At 37.4% G+C, this 20451-nt stretch overlaps 1 pseudogene across 1 annotated transcript; it reads left to right on the top strand.

Annotated features, from left to right (window-relative positions):
- The first annotated feature begins 8711 nt into the window (after nucleotides 1-8711).
- Nucleotides 8712-10550, top strand: LOC309826229 (disks large homolog 3-like; annotated as a pseudogene). The gene is made up of 3 exons: nucleotides 8712-9026; nucleotides 9769-9852; nucleotides 9895-10550. The product of its transcript is annotated as a disks large homolog 3-like (transcript).
- Nucleotides 10551-20451: the final 9901 nt, after the last annotated feature.

The raw sequence follows: 20451 nt of genomic DNA, 5'->3' as shown, positions 1-20451 counted from the left end.
TGTGAGCGCTAAATGACTTATTTTGCTTAGATTTGAATAAACTAATCAAAATTGTAAAATTTGTTGCTAAGTCATTTATTTGTAGCCATCTTTTATGTCATCTTATAAATACAGAAATATGTCATCTTATAAATACAGAAATAATCACGAAGACTTACAGTTTCTAAGTTCAAAAAGTTTATATGCATGGTCCTAATATTGGAGTATTCTAGACTACATTTTTTTCCAAGAAGAAATCCCAGTTTAGAGATAGTTTCTTTTATATCTTCCTTGCTTCAAAATTAGAAACTTTTATGCAGTTTGTTATAGTATATAACAAAGATGTTTTCAAAGAACATCAAGACAAACAAATCCACTTTATATATCTAACTAAACTGTAAAATCCTTGAAAGCAGAGCTTTTTGTCTATTTATTCACTACCATATCCTGAATGCTTAGAACAATGACGGACACAAGATATGCACTCAGTATATATATATATATATTTTTTCTTTTTTTTGAATTTAATTTATTTTTTTATACAGCAGGTCCTTATTAGGCATCAATTTTATACACATCAGTGTATACATGTCAATCCCAATCGCCCAATCCAGCACACCCCCATCCCCACCTCCCCCACCGCTTTCCCCCCTTGGTGTCCATACGTTTGTTCTCTACATCTGTGTCTCAATTTCTGCCCTGCAAACCAGTTCATCTGTCCCATTTTTCTAGGTTCCACATGTATGCGTTAATATACGATATTTGTTTTTCTCTTTCTGACTTACTTCACTCTCTATGACAGTCTCTAGATTCATCCATGTCTCTAAAAATGACCCAACTTTGTTCCTTTTTATGGCTGGCACTCAGTATATATTTATTAAATAAATTGAATGAATGAACTGATATGTACTCAGTAGAAAGGAGCTAAAAGGTGGTAAATTCATAATTAATTTGTAGCTGATGTTTTTCTTTAGTTTGTAGAATTTGGAGCAAAATTGAACAAATTTAAATATAGAAATTAATTTAGAGATATTTATATTACAATTAACAAAACAAAATTAGACTCCAGAAAATATATAAATTAAAAAGTCCATGTAAATTGAAAAGTCAGTTTGCATGAAGGCAGAAGAAGGAATATTTTTAAATGTTAAGGGTTAAGTTGAAATTTATTATTTTTTAAAAGATAAAGTAACTTTTTAAAAAACCAAGTTGAAATTTATTATTATTTTTAAAGACTATGGATAATTACAGGTTCAGTAAGTATTGGAAAGCTTAAACATTGTTATAAAGTATAAATTTTTTCCACAAGATGGCAGCAAAGATTTATTTTAGAATAATTAGACAACCTCTGCCATCATACAAAATGATGTACATCTTTAAAAGCTATAATGTATAAGGAATGTGGGGCATATTTTCTCTTATTCCTTGGAGGTACCACTTCATCAGGAAGCTTTTCTCATTGGTGGCTAGAGTTTCTGTGATTCCTTATACTTGCCTCCTTTCTTTTAAATGCTCCACCTCCATTTCATTTTTCATATACTTCCAGATTAACCTTAAATTACAAATCTGAACATGTCACTCATTAACTAAAAAAAAAAAAAAAATCAATAATTCCCTAAACCATACAAAATAAAGAATAATTCTTTTAGTTTATTCACTCAATCAACTCAGTAGCTATATTCTATTTACAAAGCACTATGATAGGCCCTAGGAGAATAAACAAGATAATACATGGAGCTTTCCAGTTTGGGAATTACAAATATGTAAAGATATAGGAGATTGGTTCAAGATGGTGGAGTAGAAGGATGTGCGATCACTCACTCTTGCGAAAGCACCAAAATCACAACTAACTGCTGAACAATCATCAACAGGAAGACACTGGAACTCACCAAAAAAGATACTCCACATCCAAAGACAAAGGAGAAGCCAAAATGAGATGGTAGGAGGGGCTCAATCACAATAAAGTCAAATCCCATAACTGCTGGGTGGGTGACTCACAAACTGGAGAACACTTGCACCACAGAAGTCCACCCACTAGAGTGAAGGTTCTGAGCCCCACGTGAGGCTTCCCAACCTGGGGATCTGGCAACAGGAGGAGGAATTCCCAGATTATCAGACTTTGAAGCCTAGCATGATTTGATTGCAGGACTTCAATAGGACTGGGGGAAACAGAGACTCCACTCTTGGAGGGCACACACAAAGTAGTGTGTGCATCGGGACCCAGTGGAAGGAACAGTGACCCCGTAGGACACTGAACCAGACCTATCTTCTAGTGTTGGAGGGTCTCCTGCAGAGGCAGGGGGTGGCTGTGTCTCACCATGAGGACAAGCACACTGGCAGCAGAAGTTCTGAGAAGGACTCCTTGGCGTGAGCCCTCCCAGAGTCTGCCATTAGCTCCACCAAAGAGCCAGGTAGGCTCCAGTGTTGGGTCACCTCAGGCCAAACAACCAACAGGGATGGACTTAGCCCCACACATCAGCAGACAAGCAGATTAAAGTTTTACTAAGCTCTGCCCACCAGAGCAACACCCAGCTCTACCCATCACCAGTCCCTCCCATCAGGAAACTTGCACAAGCCTCTTGGATAGCCTCATCCACCAGAGGGCAGAAAGCAGAAGCAAGAATGACTACAGTCCTGGAGGCTGTGGAACCAAAACCACATTCACAGAAAGATAGACAAGATGAAAGGCAGAGGACTATGTATCAGATGAAGGAACAAGATAAATCCCCAGAAAAACAACTAAATGAAGTGGAGATAGGCAACATTCCAGAAAAAGAATTCAGAATAATGCTAGTGAAGATGATACGGAACATTGGAAAAAGAATGGAGGCAAAGATTCAGAAGATGCAAGAACTGTTTAACAGAGACCTAAAAGAATTAAAGAACAAACACCTAGAAGAATTAAAAAACAAACAAACAGAGATGAACAATACAATAACTGAAATGAAAACTATACTAGAAGTAATCAGAAGCAGAATAACTGAGGCAGAAGAACAGATAAGTGACCTGGAAGACAGAATGGTGGAATTCACTGCCACAGAACTGAATAAAGAAAAAAGAATGAAAAGAAATGAAGACAGCATAAGATACCTCTTAGGCAACATTAAACGCAACAACATTTGCATTATAAGGGTCCCAGAAGAAGAAGAGAGAGAGAAAGGACCCGAGAAAATATTTGAAGAGATTATAGTCAAAAACTTCCCTAAAATGGGAAAGGAAATAGCCACCCAAGTCCAAGAAGTGCAGAGAGTCCCAGACAGGATAAACCCAAGGAGAAACACGTCACAACACATAGTAATCAAATTGACAAAAATTAAAAACAAAGAAAAATTATTGAAAGCAACAAGGGAAAAATGACAAATAGCATACAAGGGAACTCCCATAACGTTAACAGCTGACTTCTCAGCAGAAACTCTACAAGCCAGAAGGGAGTGGCATGATATATTTAAAGTGATGACAGGGAAGAAGCTACAATCAAGATTACTCTTCCCGACAAGGATATCATTCAGATTCAACAGAGAAATCAAAAGTTTTACAGACAAGCAAAAGCTAAGAGATTTCAGCACCACCAAACCAACTGTACAACAAATGCTAAAGGAACTTCTCTTAAGTGGGAAACACAAGAGAAGAAAAGGACCTGCAAAAACAAACCCATAGCAATTAAGAAAATGGTAATAGGAACGTACATATTGATAATTACCTTAAACGTGAATGGATTAAATGCTCCAACCAAAAGACACAGGCTCACTGAATGGATACAAAAACAGGACCCATATATATGCTGTCTACAAAAGGCCCACTTCAGACCTAAGGATACGTACAGGCTGAAACTGAGGGGATGGAAAAGATATTCCATGCAAATGGAAATCAAAAGAAAGCTGGAGTAGCAATACTCATATCAGATAAAATAGACTTTAAAATAAAGAATGTTACAAGAGACAAGGAAGGACACTACATAATGATCAAGGGATCAATCCAAGAAGAAGATATAACAATTATAAATATATATGTACCCAACATAGGAGCACCTCAATACATAAGGCAACTGCTAACAGCTATAAAAGAGGAAATCGACAGTAATACAATAATAGTGGGGGACTTTAACACCTCACTTACACCAATGGACAGATCATCAAAACAGAAAATTATTAAGGAAACACAAGCTATAAATGGCACAATAGACCAGATAGATTTAATTGATATTTTTAGGACATTCCATCCAAAAACAGCAGATTACACTTTCTTCTCAAGTGCACATGGAACATTCTCCAGGATCGATCACATCTTGGAACACAAATCAAGCCTCAGTAAATTTAAGAAAATTGAAATCATAGCAAGCATCTTTTCTGACCACAACACTATGAGATTAGAAATCAATTACAGTGAAAAAAAGGTAAAAAACACAAACACATGGAGGCTAAACAATACGTTACTAAATAACCAAGAGATCACTGAAGAAATCAAAGAGGAAATCAAAAATACCTAGAGACAAATGACAGTGAAAACATGATAACCCAAAACCTATGGGATGCAGTGAAAGCAGTTCTACGAGGGAAGTTTATAGCAGTAAAAGCCTACCTCAAGAAAAAAGAAAAATCTCAATCTAACCTTAAACTAAAGGAACTAGAGAAAGAAGAACAAACAAAACCCAAAGTTAGTAGCCTGGAGGGGTGGGATGGGGAGGGTGGGAGGGAGGGAGATGCAACAGGGAAGACATATGGGAACATATGTTTATGTATGACTGATTCACTTTGTTATAAAGCAGAAACTAACACACCATTGTAAAGCAATTATACCCCAATAAAGATGTTAAAAAAAAATAAATAAATAATAATACAAAAAAAAAAAAAACTAAAAAAAAAAAAAAAAAAAACAAAGTTAGTAGAACGAAAGAAATCATAAAGATCAGAGCACAAATAAATGAAATAGAAACAAAGAAAACAATAGCAAAAATCAATAAAACTAAAGCTGGTTCTTTGAGAAGATAAACAAAATTGATAAACCATTAGCCAGAGTCATCAAGAAAAAGAGGGAGAGAACTCAAATCAATGAAATTATAAATGAAAAAGGAGAAGTTACAACAGACACCACAGAAATACAAAGCATCCTAAGAGATTACTACAAGCAACTCTATGCCAATAAAATGGACAACCTGGGATAAATGGACAAATTCTTAGAAAGCTATATCCTTCCAAACCTGAAGCAGGAGGAAATACACAATATGACCAGACCAGTCACAAGTAATGAAATTGAAACTGTGATTAAAAATCTTCCAGCAAACAGAAGTCCAGGACCAAATGGCTTCACTGGTGAATTCTATCAAACATTTAGAGAAGAGCTAACATCCGACCTTCTCAAACTCTTCCAAAAATTTGCAGAGGAAGGAACACTCCCAAACTCATTCTATGAGGCTACCATCATCCTGATACCAAAACCAGACAAAGATAGTACAAAAAAAATTACAGACCAATATCACTGATGAATATAGATGCAAAAAATCCTCAACAAAATATTAGCAAACAGAATAAACACATTAAAAGGATCATACACCATGATCAAGTGGGATTTATCCCAGGGATGCAAGGATTCTTTAATATACACAAATCAATCAATGTGATACACCATATTAACAAATTGAAGAAGAAAAAGCATATGATCATTTCAATAGATGCAGAAAAAGCTTTTGACAAAATTCAACACCAATTTATGATAAAAACTCTCCAGAAAGTGAGCATAGAGGGAACCTACCTCAACTTAATAAAGTCCATATACGACAAACACACAGCAAACATCATTCTCAATGGTGAAAAACTGAAAGCATTTCCTCTAAGATCAGGAGCAAGACAAGGATGTCTACTCTCACCACTATTATTCAACATAGTTTTGGAAGTCCTAGCCACCTCAATCAGAGAAGAAAAAGAAATAAAAGGAATACAAATTGAAAAGAAGAAGTAAAACTGTCACTGTTTGCAGATGACATGATACTATACATAGAGAATCCTAAAGATGCCACCAGAAAACTACTAGAGCTAATCAATGAATTTGGTAAAGTTTCAGGATACAAAATTAATGCACAGAAATCTCTTGCATTCCTATACACTAATGATGAAAAATCTGAACAGGAAATTAAGGAAACACTCCCATTTACCACTGCAACAAGAAGAATAAAATATCTAGGAATAAACCTACCTAGGGAGACAAAAGACCTGTATGCTGAAAACTATAAGACACTCATGAAAGTAATTAAAAATGATACAAATAGATGGAGAGATATACCATGTTCTTGGATTGGAAGAATTAACATTCTAAAAATGACTATAAAGCAATTTACAGATTCAATGCAATCCGTATCAAATTATTAATGGCATTTTTTACAGAATTAGAACAAAAAATCTTAAAATTTGTATGGAGACACAAAAACCCTGAATAGCCAAAGCAGTCTTAAGGGAAAAAAACGGAGCTGCAGGAATCAGACTCCCTGACTTCAGACTATGCTACAAGGCTACCTTAATCAAGACAGTATGGTACTGGCACAAAAACGGAAGTATAGATCAGTGGAACAGGATAGAAAGCCCGGAGATAACCCCACGCACCTATGGTCACCTTATTTTTGATAAAGGAGGCAAGAATATACAATGGAGAAAAGACAGCCTCTTCAATAAGTGGTGCTGGGAAAACTGGACAGCTACATGTAAAAGAATGAAATTAGAATACTCCCTAACACCATACACAAAAATAAACTCAAAATGGATTAGAGACCTAAATGTAAATCTGGACAGTATAAAACGCTTAGGGGAAAACATAGGAAGAACACTCTTTGATATAAATCACACCAAGATCTTTTTTGATCCACCTCCTAGAGTAATAGAAATAAAAACAAAAATAAACAAATTGAACCTGATGAAAGTTAAAAGCTTTTGCACAGCAAGGGAAACTACAAACAAGACGAAAAAACAACCCTCAGAATGGGAGAAAATATTTGCTAACGAATCAATGGACAAAGGATTAATCTCCAAAGTATATAAACAGCTCATGCAGCTCGATATTAAAAAAACCAAACAATCCAATCCAAAAATGGGCAGAAGACCTAAATAGACATTTCTCCAAAGAAGACATACAGATGGCCAAGAAGCACATGAAAAGCTGCTCAACATCAGTAATTATTAGAGAAATGCAAATAAAACTACAATGAGGTATCACCTCACACCAGTTAGAATGGGCATCATCAGGAAATCTACAAACAACAAATGCTGGAGAAGGTGTAGAGAAAAGAGAACCCTCTTGCACTGTTTGTGGGAACGTAAATTGATACAGCCACTATGGAGAAAAGCATGGAGTTTCCTTAAAAAACTAAAAATAGAATTACCATATGACCCAGCAATCCCACTACTGGGCATATACCCAGAGAAAACCATAATTCAAAAAGACACATGCACCCTAATGTTCATTGCAGCACTATTTACAATAGCCAGGTCATGGAAGCAACCTAAATGCCCATCAAGAGATGAATGGATAAAGAAGATGTGGTACATATACACAATGGAATATTACTCAGCCGTAAAAAAAGAATGAAATTGGGTCATTTGTAGAGATGTGGATGGATCTAGAGACTGTCATACAGAGTGAAGTAAGTCAGAAAGAGAAAAACAAATATCATATATTAATGCATAGATGTGGAACTAGAAAAATGGTACAGATGAAACAGTTTGTAGGGCAGAAATATTGACACAGATGTAGAGAACAAATATATGGACACCATGGGGGGAAAATGGTGGGCATGGGGGTAGGGCTCGTGTGATGAATTGGGTGATTGGGATTGACATGTATACACTAATATGTATAAAATGGATAACTAATAAAAACCTGCTGTATAAAAAAGTAAGTAAAATAAAATTTAAAAAAAGAGAATAAAATAAAGATATAGCTGCAGCAAAGTACTCACCTAGAGAAAAGTATGATTTGGGTACTGTTGAGGCACAGAAGAAAGATGGGGGAGTGAGTTGAGTGTGACTATGGTCATCCTGATCTGTAATTCAGGGGAAAAAATTGGGGCTTGAGGGAATAATTAATATACAAGTATAATTAAACAGCACATAAATATTATTGGTGAATTTTTAATTGTCTCTCCAATTTTAAAATGTATACATGATAATTGCAAAAGTATTAAAAAACTATAGAAATGATTAATGTGAAATTCACCCAGAATATCTCCATTGCCTACTAACATTTTGATATATATATATATATATATATATATATATTTAGACCTAGCTTACACAGACACAACTCGTACTTGCATACTCTTAAATATTTATATATACAAATATATCATAAATGGGTCATAATACATATTCTGTTTTTGTAACTGCAATTCACTTAATGGTAAGTCACGAAGGGGGACCTGGAGGGGACAGCAAATGAGACTAAAAAAAAGTGGTCAGGAAGCAGTATAAGAATGGGGAGAGAGGCAGAGGGTGGCGGGCTCCTCTCCTTCCTCCTCCCCCCGCCCTGCCTCGTGTGCTTAGGCAACTCCTCCTCCTCCCTCCCCCTCCTCCTATCCCCCTCCCCCTCCTCCTCCCCTCCCCCGACATGCCCCACTTTAGGTCCGTGGTCTTCCGTGAGAGACAGAGGGGCCGGCCTGAGCTGACACTTTCTCAGCACTAGACCTGGACTCCCACCTGGCACCAGAATACAGTCGCTTTGAATCGAAGATACATGACTTGCAAGAGCAAATGATGAACAGCAGCATGAGCTCTGGGTCTGGGTTGGTCCCTGCAAATGAGTGAGAAGAGGTCCTTGTATGTCAGGGCCTTGTTTGATTATGACCAGACTTGGGACCGCTGCCTGCCAAGCCAAGGCCTCAGCTTCTCCTTTGGTGACAGTCTACTGTCATTAACGCCTCTGATGATGAGTGGTGGCAGGTGAGACTGGTGACCCCACACGGAGAAAGTGAGCAAATCAGTGTGATCCCCAGTAAGAAGAGGGTGGAAAAGAAAGAAAGGGCTCTACTGAAAAACGTGAAGTTTCATGCCAGGAGGGGGATGATTGTGTCTAGCAGGTCCATCAGCCACTATGGAGAACAGTGTGGAGGTTCTTTAAAAAACTAAAAATAGAACTGCCATAGACCCAGAAATCCCACTACTGGGCATATACCCTGAGAAAACCATAATTCAAATAGAGTCATGTACCACAATGTTCATTGCAACACTATTTACAATAGCCAGGGCATGGAAGCAACCTAAGTGTCCGTTGACAGATGAATGGATAAAGAAGATGTGGCACATATATACAATGGAATATTACTCAGCCATAAAAAGAAATGAAATTGAGTTATTTATAGTGAGGTGGATAGACCTAGAGACTGTCTTACAGAGTGAAGTAAGTCAGAAAGAGAAAAACAAATACCATATGCTAACAAATATGTATGGAATCTAAAAAGAAAAAAAATGGTTCTGAAGAACCTAGGGGCAGGACAGGAATAAAGACGCAGATGTAGAAAATGGACTTGAGGACACAGTGAGGGGGAAGGGTAAGCTGGGACGAAGTGAGGGAGTGGCATGGACATACATACACTACCAAATGTAAAATAAATAGCTAGTGGGAAGCAGCCACATAGCACAGGGAGGTCAGCTCGGTGCTTTGTGACCACCTAGAGGGGTGGGATGGGGAGGGTGGGAGGAAGACACAAGAGGAAGGGGATATGGGGATATATGTATATGTATAGCTGATTCACTTTGTTATACAGCAGAAACTAACATACCATTGTAAAGCAATTATACTCCAATAAAGATGTCAAAAAAAAAAAAAACGAAACATAAAAAGAGTTTCCACCTCTCTCAAAGGTTTTCATTTTACAAGAGCAAAGAAAACATGGTATAGGAGAGCAGGGTACAGTAACAGGGAGTGACGTCCAACACCAGTGACAGTGAAAGCAGTTCCAAAGGACAGGAGGATGCTATTTTGTCATATGAGCCAGTGACACAGCAAGAAATTCACTATGCAAGGCCTGTCATCATCCTGGGCCCAATGAAGGACAGAGTCAACGATGACCTGATTTCGGAGTTCCCGCATAAATTTGGATTTTGTGTACAACATACTACCTGGCCTCAGTGTGATGATGAAGTGGATCGGCAAGACTACCAGTTTGTGGTCTTCCGAGAACAGAGGGAGAAGGATATTCAGGACAAGTTCATTGAGGCAGGCCAGTTCAGTGATCATCTCTATGGGACCAGCATCTAGTCAGTGAAGGGAGTTGGGGAGAGGGGCAAGCACTGCATCTTAGATGTTTCTGGCAATGCTATCAAGAGGCTGCAGCAGTCACAACTTTATCCCATTGCCATTTTCATCAAGCCCAAGTCCATTGAAGTGCTTATGGAAATGAACTGAAGGCAGAGGTATGAACAAGCAAATAAGACCTATGACAAAGCCATGGAACTGGAGCAGGAGTTTGAAGAATACTTCACAGCCATTGTACAGGGTGACTCACTGGAAGAGATTTAAAACAAAATCAAAGAAATCATTGAGGACCAGTCTGGGCACTACATTTGGGTCCCTCCCCTGAAAAACTCTGAAGAATCCCCTCCAACCATTCTATTGTGAACAGAAGAAATCAACTCCCCCTCCCCTCCTCCCTCTTCATTCCTGTCTCCATGGGGAGAACAAACGACTACTGTTCTTGTCCCCTTTTCTAGATATATCCAAAAAATTGAGTTTTCTAGTCCTGTTCTGTTTTTTTTTTTAATTTTTGTTTTGTTTTAGTTTATTTTGGGGGATGATGCCATCTTACTCATCATGTGACTGTGCCCATTCCTGCATGGACCTTTCCCAAGCACTAGCACAAGTGCAAATCCATCAGAGTCATTGTTTGCATAAAACCAAGCTGAAGCGAAGAGAAGAGAGGAGGACTGATGAAAAGACAGACTGGACTGCTGTGCGGCTTATGAAGTGAGCCCCATGCACCCTGCGAGGAGAGGCTCCCAGGCTTTGCTACGATCTGTACACTGCCTTGAGGCTTGGGATGGCGTGGTCATGGCGATAGAAAGTATCATATATATATATAAAATTTATAGAAATATATAGAAATTATATATATTATATACTTTCATATAGTTTATTATATATTCACACACATTTGGACTAGAAAATCTATGGAGATATCATCAATGGTACTGTGTTATTAGAGAAATGCTTTAATTTTCATATTCCAATCAGATGGCATCTTATATCTCAACTGGTTGGGGAGGGAGTGAAAGTGGTAGTTAAGTGCTGTACGGAGGGCACCTGCATTGGTCATTCTTTTGAGACCTGGGCTTTTCTTTAGGAGGGGTCAGCTGGAGGATGGTGAGAAAGGGCTTTTGCCCGGGGGCCAGAGGCTTGGAGCTGTGACCCTAGAGCCAATGCTGCCCTTGGGGCACAGTCAGGCCCGCAAGTGGAGAGTGAGAGAATGGCTAACGGTGCTCCCACGGTATTAAATTGCCGATTGTTTTATGCCACCTGATGTGTCTGCATGAAAGGTTTCCTTTTTGTTCATTTTTAAGCTGCTCTTAAACCAAAACCATGTTGTGCTACTGTGTCAGCCTCTTCATTCTTCCAAATTTTACTTTTACTATTTAAGTGAATGTGTAGAATCCAATTTGACCATGTTCTAAAGGCTCAAGATGTTCTGGAGGAGCCGGGCCTCGTGATAGATTAGGCAACCCGGGCTTGGCCATCCTGTCAGCGGAAAGGGAAGTGGGGGCAGGTGAGAATCGACAGGAGCTGGGCCTCCTATTGTAACGTGTCCCTTCACTCACCTGCCAGGGACATGCTGGGCTCAGCTGAGGCCCTGTCATGGGGCCCACTGGCAGGGACGGAGAGTCACTTGCCTTCCAGCTCTGCGCAGAGACAGTGGGATGGCCCTGAGCTTGGCCAGCCGCGTAATGAAAAGTTTGATTTGGGTTTTTTTCGCAGCTGCTTCATATGCCCTACCTACCCCAATCCCTCACCAACAGCTGGTAGCTTACTATTTCTTCAAGAAGAAAGTAGACTTTAATGCTGTCAATTTGAGCTGTAGAGCTGAGATTCACTTACTGTTGAGATGTGAAAACTTGTTGCTTTTTCCCAGAGTCAGATGGCGGTGATTGTGGTCAAGAAGGTTTTTCTCTGACCACAAATGCAGGCGGCAGGTGTGGCCCGGGCCCCGCCCCACCATGCTCCTTTGAAGCCACCATGCCTCCCTCAGCTCCACGCTGGAAGCACGACCCAGGGGAGAAGAGTGTGGACATGCTTGGCCCCAGGGTTGAGCCTGTTGCTTCCTAGCCCACTGTGTTACAACTGGTGCAAAGGATACATGTTGAAGATGCTTTGAGTGCTACCAGCCAGATTTAGGAAGTCTGTTAACAGTTCTCCTACCAGCATGATGAGGCTAACTGTAAAGTGTGGAGCCCAGAATGTGAGTAAAGAAAGGGCAGCAGCGGGCTTCCCTGGTGGCGCAGTGGTTGAGAGTCCGCCTGCCGATGCAGGGGACACGGGTTCTTGCCCCGGTCCGGGAAGATCCCACACGCCACGGAGCGGCTGGGCCCGTGAGCCATGGCCACTGAGCCTGCGCGTCCGGAGCCTGTGCTCCGCAGCGGGAGAGGCCACAACAGTGAGAGGCCCGCGTACCGCAAAAAAAAAAAAAAAAAAAAAAAGGCAGCAGCTTTACCCGCGCAGTACACTGGATTGGAGGCAAGAGGAGTAAAATGGTGTCCGATTATGACTCTGGTGAGGAGGGGGTGAGCTGGGAGTGTTGTTGATTTCTCTGATGTTAAATAACGTAGTTTGAATGATGTTCAACCCTCTACCCCTCCCAGGGAAGGAAAGCAGAGATTCAAAGCAAGCATGACACTAGTTGGTTTACCAGTGTTCCTTCCAAGGAGGCATATATATATATATATATATATATACATATTTAAATAAATGATAGTTGAAATTAAAAAAAAGGAATGGGGAGAATAGTGCCATGTATCACAAGAACTGAACGATTTTTAGGAATAGAATAGTTTAGTGTCAAATTCTGCAGAGTGATTAACTGAGAAGACAACTCAGACAAATCGATTGGATTTGGCAATTAGTATCCTGGATGGTGACCTCTGCATGAATATAATTTGTGAAGAAACAAGCTGGTAGACAAATAGAGGGCTAAAATATAAGAAAAATAGGGAATAGCTAATAAAACAAGATTCTGGAAGTGGTCAGATGTGATCAATACCTAGATGAAGCATTTGTTCATACATGGAGAGAGTATTACATTTTTTTCTTTTGGAGTCTGAAAGAAATGATGTAAAAATCAGTGTAAGTATAGTTAAGTTTTTAGGTATAGAGTGGAGAGTTTGCATTCAAGGATCTTCACACCATGGTCTCTATCCTTCATTAATACATTTCGCCTGACTTATACATGAGTCAAACTGGATTACTTCCTCTTGCCCTGATATGTCCTGTGATTTCTGTAATGCTTTGTTTTCTTTAATTCATTCTCTCTTTTCTAATATCTCCTTATTTAAAACTTATACATTTTGGGCTTCCCTGGTGACGCAGTGGTTGAGAATCTGCCTGCCAATGCAGGGGACACGGGTTTGAGCCCTGGTCTGGGAAGATCCCACATGCCTTGGAGCAACTAAGCCCGTGAGCCACAACTACTGAGCCTGCGCATCTGGAGCTTGTGCTCCGCAACAAGAGAGGCCAAGACAGTGAGAGACCCGCGCACCACGATGAAGAGTGGCCCCCGCTCGCCACAACTAGAGAAAGCCCTTGCACGGAAACGAAGACCCAACACAGCCAAAAATAAATAAATAAAAAAAACAAAAAAAAACAAAAAACTGATACATTTTTAAAGTTCCAAACAAATTATACCTCCTACTTGAAGCTATACTCACCATATGATGCAGTTCAAGTGTGAGTTCTCATATCTGAAAGTTACAGGTTAAATAGTCAATGATACCTCCCAAAACAGAACCAGTATAGAATACTGGAGGGGAACAAGACGTGTGTGTGTGTGTGTGTGTGTGTGTGTGTGTGTGTGTGTGGTGATTAAGGAAAAATCTTACAGCATATGATCTTTCATGGTCTGAAAACATATGAGAATCTTGTAGGTAGTGGAAGGGGTTCTTTGTTTTCATCTGGCTCAGTAGTTTTAGAAAATATATTTAATTCTCTTAAAATTTAATTCAATTTGCTGCATTTTGAAAACACAAACTTCACTCTCTTTTAGTCAATGTAAAATGTGTATTAGATTTGATTTGCTGAAACGTAAGGAAATGTTTATTTTGGTTTTGTTTCTGTTTGTTTCCCAAAGGTAATTCTAAAATTTTGTTAAATTGCTTATATAAGCTGTGAGTTTTTATCAATATATAAGAAAAATAAAATTAAGGAATATAATAAAAAGTAGTTGGATATCAATATAGTAATCAAAAACAAGTAATGAGAAGAGCCTAAATTTGGAGTAAGAAGACCTGACATTGAGTCCAAATATATAGCTTGAGCATATTGCCTCACTTCTCTGGTTCACATGCTTTCTAACCTAAAAATAGGTTGTTAGGAGGATCAATTGAAAAAAATTTTTGAAAATATGTTGCGAACCATAAAGTCTTGTAAATATATTAGTATACTTTTTAGAAGCATTCATGTAAAAGTATGTCCAATGTTTATTTAAGAAGCTTTACTGTATTTACAGTATACAATTCTCTATAAGTTTTACAGATTTTGAAATCCATATTCACAGCAATTTGCTTCTTATAACTAAGCACATGTGGCCAATTAAAAGTCCCTCAGCAAATTTTTATTAAATGAATTAATAGTGAATAATTGGTCTATCCCAAGTCTTATCAAAATAATTTATTTTTCAAAATCAGAAGATCTTTATTATGTTTTAAATATAGATACAGAATATTTTGATCTGTTTTCAGCAAATAGGTATTTAACTTTAGATTTTGATTCTAGGATCATTTTGCTTTTCATTCACAAAAGTAAAATATTTTAATCAGAGTTACAACAAAAATTGATTTTTTTTGGTGAAAATATTTGGGGGAAAATAAAAATATATTTGGCTGGATGGATGTCATTATGTCAGTATAATCTGTTGACCAATTTTCTTTCACAGCTAGCCATTCACAATTTTGCCATTTCATTTTAAATTTACTGAAGTTATTTTTATTAATAATTTTTTAAAATAAAATTTTAAACTAAGAGTTGATCCATTTATTAGTTTTTGTCTGCATAAAATGTTATAACTCATTTATAACTCATATAACTCATTTATAACTCATATAACTCATTTATAACTCATACTATTGGGAATTTTATTTGGTCACCATTATTTCTACCAAATCCAATGTGCTTGCATTAAATTTTATATATCATAATGTTATACTTGGAGTTTTATTTATTTATACATTTATTTGTCTTATTCGTATCAGTCATATTCACCAAAATTTCAAAGACTGAAAGGGTACATTTATTTCTTGACTAATCTTAGGACAATATATAGAACAATTGCCTTCAGATAATTTAAGATTAAGCTAATATCCAGGGCTGGGGATAGGCCAATTATTCATAATTTTTCAATCATTCTGTGTCCAACCAATGTTTCTTTTTTTAAAAAGTACATCTATTTATTTATTTTTGGCTGCGTTGGGTCTTCGTTGCTGCGCAGGCTTTCTCTATTTGCAGCGAGTGGGCGCTACTTTTCGTTGAGGTGCACAGGCTTCTTATTGCTGTGGCTTCTCTTGTTGTGGAGCACGAGCTCTAGGCACACGGACTTCAGTAGTTGTGGCACGCGGGCTCAGTAGTTGTGGCTCGAGAGCTCTAGAGCACAGGCTCAGTAGTTGTGGTGCACAGGCTTAGTTGCTCTGCAGCACGTGGGATCTTCCCAGACCACGGCTCAAACCCATGTCCCCTGCATTGGCAGGCAAGTTCTTAACCACTGCGCTACCAGGGAAGTCCCACTACCAATGTTTCTAATTCAATGTTTTACTATATTTATAACATACATTTTCTTTCCTTAAAGTCTTCAAAGTGAGTCAGCTTAATAGATAACATTTAATAGACATTTAAAAATTATATATTTGATCAATTATCTATGGTTCTGAATAATATATGCTTATGCTTTTCTCCATTTCTTTGAATAGCTGAATTAATATAAATTATTTTATGGGAAATATTAATGAAAAAATACTCAGTTGGTCATGAGATAAATGAGTCAGGAATTCATAAAAATCAAAGCAGAATGTGTTTAGAGGACTGAAGGAAAATAAGATCATATTGTAATACAAGAACAGAAAGTTTAAATAGAGTTTCAGGAAAAGTGTTCTAATACTAAAGTCATGCTATGAAATATCTTCCCATGGGAAGTGTGAATACTTCAGTTATTCAAAACCAGTCTGGAAACAGCATTAAAAAATATACCCTAGGGAGTAATTTTATACAGTGGTTGAGCCAACTAGGAGCCTAATAGGCCTTTACCATATCTACTTGGTATGACAAGTAAAATAGCAACTTTTATATAGTACCTGCCATTTGAAAGGAGAAATTAAAAAATAATGTGACCAGCACAGGTAACACAATTCTTTTAATAAAATGCAGTCACATTTTACTAACCTATAAAATAATAGGAGTAATGATGATTTTCAAATAATTTTGAAAATAAAAAATGTTATGAAGTATTGTCAGGTTCTATTACATATTTTATTGATACATATTACTTCTCTGGAAAAAGAATTCTATAAGCTGGAAAGTGGGAAAGAAAGGGAACTAATATAGTGAGAAGGAAAAAATAAATAAGAAGGAAAGCAGAAAACATCTGCTAGGCACCTTAAATGGCATCAGGCTGTAATGGGGCCAGCTCAAGGATATTATTCATACTAAGATAAAAAAGAAATCCAGATGTTTCTCTGCCAAATGTGTTAAAGTTAACATTCTCTATTTTTGTGAACAGTGACCTTCTACTTGTAGCATTATCATTTTCAAGATCTCATGTAAAAAATATTTCATTGGTTAAACTTTTGAATATCTGTTTCATAATATTTCAGTTCATTCTTCATCATTTAAAATAAGTATGTCTGAAAGACAATGATGTAAACTACAACTCCAGAAACTAAGAGTACAGTTGACCATTGAACAACATGGGTTTGAACTTCACAGGTCCACTTAGCAGATTTTTCAATAGTCAACACTACAGTACTATACAATCTGAGGTTGGTTGAATCCACCAATAGGGTACTATAGTTAAGGAGGGACCATGGATACAGAGGACCAACTATAAGTTATACTTGGATTTTTGACTTCACAGAGGGTGGGGACTCCTAACACCCCCCACCACATTGTTCAATGGTCAGTAGTAATTCAATCAGCATATATTTTTGTAATATTTACAGTATACCATATTTATTTTAACAAATCAGGGGTCTTTAAAAATAGCAAAAGCCAACTAAATAATGTCTAAATACGTGCTTGTTTTTGCTTCAGTTGAATCATCTAAATATGATTTCTTAATTTTTAGTAATAGCTGAGAACATGGGATTATTCTGTTCTTTTACATTCATTACTGCTTATGACAACAAGAACAATTCAGTGCTTACTCTGTTCCAGGCTCTTTACATTAAATAATCCTCACAAAGACAAGATGAATACTTTATTACCCCAAGTTTCCATATTAGGAAAATGAGGCATAAGGGAGTTAACTTGCTTTCCTAAGTTATCACAGCGGGTAGGTCCCAAAGACTTATTTCAAACTCAGACATTCTGAATCCAGAGCTCATATTCTGAGGCTCTGTCTAAAGCATTTAGAATAAGCTTCTATAGTATCTGGGAGTCATGTAGTTAACACAACAAAGTTCTAATATATTTTGTAGCACTTGTGTAATTAATTCGAAGACACTTTCAGTTGGAAATTGGCTATTACTATCTTCTCAGTAACTGTTCTCTTGTAGTCAAAATTAAGTCTTACTTTCATTCCTACGTGCCTAGTATCGATACGATGTCATTATATAGTTCTGTGGATACCTAATGCATATTTGTCTAATAAGTTATATATTAAAATTTCACAGAGAAAGTTGCTCAAAAAAGAGGGAGGAGCAATATTTGAAGTTACTTTTATTCTATGGAGCAAGCTTTAAGAAAATTTAATTAAAATTTTATTTTGTGATAATTGAAGATTCACATGAAGTGGTAAAAAAATAATACTGACAGCTCCCATGTACCGTTTACCTGGTTTGTCCTCATGATGATATCTTGTAAAACTATAGTAAAAATACCATGATGAGGAAATTGACATTGATACAATCCATTCTTATTCAGATTTTTCCAATTTTACACGTACAGATGGTCCCTGACTTACAATGGTTTGACTTACAATTTTTCGACTTTACAATGGTGCAAAAGGGATATGCATTCAGTAGAAACTGTACTTTGAATTAAAAAAAATATGGAGTATAGTTGATTTATGATGTTGTGTTAGTTTCTGCTGTACAGCAAAGTGGATCAGTTATACATATACTCACTCTTTTTTAGATTCTTTTCCCATATAGATCATTACAGAGTATTGAGTAGAGTTCCCTGTGTTATACAGTAGGTCCTTATTAGTCATCTATTTTATATATAGTAGTGTATATATGTCAATCCCAATCTTCCAATTTATCCCTCACCCCCTTTCTCCCTGGTAACCATAAGTTTGTTTTCTACATCTGTGACTCTATTTCTGTTTTGTAAATAAGTTCATTTGTATCGGACTTCCTGATGGCGCATTGGTTAAGAATCAGCCTGCCAATGCAGGGGACACAGGTTCTATCCCTGGTCTGGGAAGATCCCACATGCCACAGAGCAACTAAGCCTGCATGCCACAGCTACTGAGCCTGCACTCTAGAGCTGTGAGCCACAACTACTGAGCCCGCGTGCCACAACTATTGAAGCCTGCACACCTAGAGCCCGTACTCTGCAACAAAAGAAGCCACCACAATGAGAAGCCCGTGAACTGCAACGAAGAGTATCTCCTGCTTGCTGCAACTAGAGAAAGCCCCCACGCATCAACAAAGACCCAGTGCAGCCAAAAATAAATAAATAAGTAAATTTATTTTAAAAAGTTCATTTGTATCACTTTTTAAGATTCCACATATAAGCGATATCATATGATATTTGTCTTTCTCTGACTTACTTCACTTAGTATGATAATCTCTTTTGATCTTTTCCTAGGCTAGCAATACATGGTAAGATACTCTAGTGATGCTGGGCAGCAGTAGGGAACCACAGCTTCTAATCAGCCATGCGATCACCAGGGCAAACAACTGATACACTCACAACAATTCTGTACCCATACAGCCATTCTGTTTTCTACTTTCAGGACAGTATTCAATAAATTACATGAGATGTTCAATCCTTTATTATAAAATAGGCTTTGTGTTAGAAGATTTTGCCCAACTGCCGGCTCATGTAATTGTTCTGAGTGTGTTTGAGGTAGACCAGGCTAAGCTATGATGTTCAGTAGGTTAGGTATATTAAATGCATTTTTGAATTTTGATATTTTCAGCTTATGATGGGTTTATCAGAACGTAACCCCATCGTAAGGAAGGAAGATCTGTACTCATTTGTGTGTGTGTATGTGTGTGTGTATTCAGATGTAAGCAATTTTGTCACATGTAATGGTTCATGGAACTACTATCAGTCAAGATACAAAACAGTTCTATCAATACAAGGGTATCTATTGCCGATTGTACTCTTTTAAAACCACTCCAGCTCCTCCTCCTCTTCCTTAATCCCTAACAACCATGAATTTGGTCTCCATCTCTATACTTCTGCCATTTCTAGAATGTTATACGAGTGGAATTTTATAGTATAAAACTTTAGTTGTTTTTTTTTCTTTTTTTTCACTAGGTAAAATTCCCTGGAGATTTATCCAAGTTGTTGTATATATATATATCAATCCTGCCTTTTTATCCCTAAGTAGTATTCCATGGTGTGTACGTGCCATAGTTTGTTTAATCTTTCTCCCACTGAAGGACATTTTAAGCTGTTTCCAGTTTTTATCCATTACAAATGAAGCTACTATGAATTTTTGGCTACAGGTTTTTGCATTAGCATAAGTACTCATTTCTCTGGGATAAATGCACAAGCATGCAGTTGCTGGGTCATATGGTAGTTGCATGTTTAGTCTTATAAGAAACCCACAAACTGTTCCACAGTGGCTATACTATTTTACATCTCCACCAGGAACGTATGAATGATCCAGTTTCTCTGCATGCTTGCAAGCATTTGCTATTGCCACCATTTTAAATTTTAGCCATTCTGGTAGGTGTGTAGTAATATCTCATTGTAGTTTTAAGTTTCATTGCTCTAATGGCAAGCCATATTGAACATCTTTTCCCATGTCATCAATTTATCCTTTTTAGTGGTATATAGAAGGCAAATTTCATTTACTATTTACATATCCTCTTTTGTGAAATGTTTGTTTGTCTTTTGACTGTTTTC

This window comes from Grampus griseus (genome assembly GCF_964374135.1).
Source record: "Grampus griseus genome assembly, chromosome: 8".
Classification (NCBI taxonomy): Eukaryota; Metazoa; Chordata; class Mammalia; order Artiodactyla; family Delphinidae; genus Grampus; species Grampus griseus.
The sequence above is the reverse complement of the archived record's forward strand: the minus strand, read 5'-3'. Positions and strand labels throughout refer to the sequence as shown.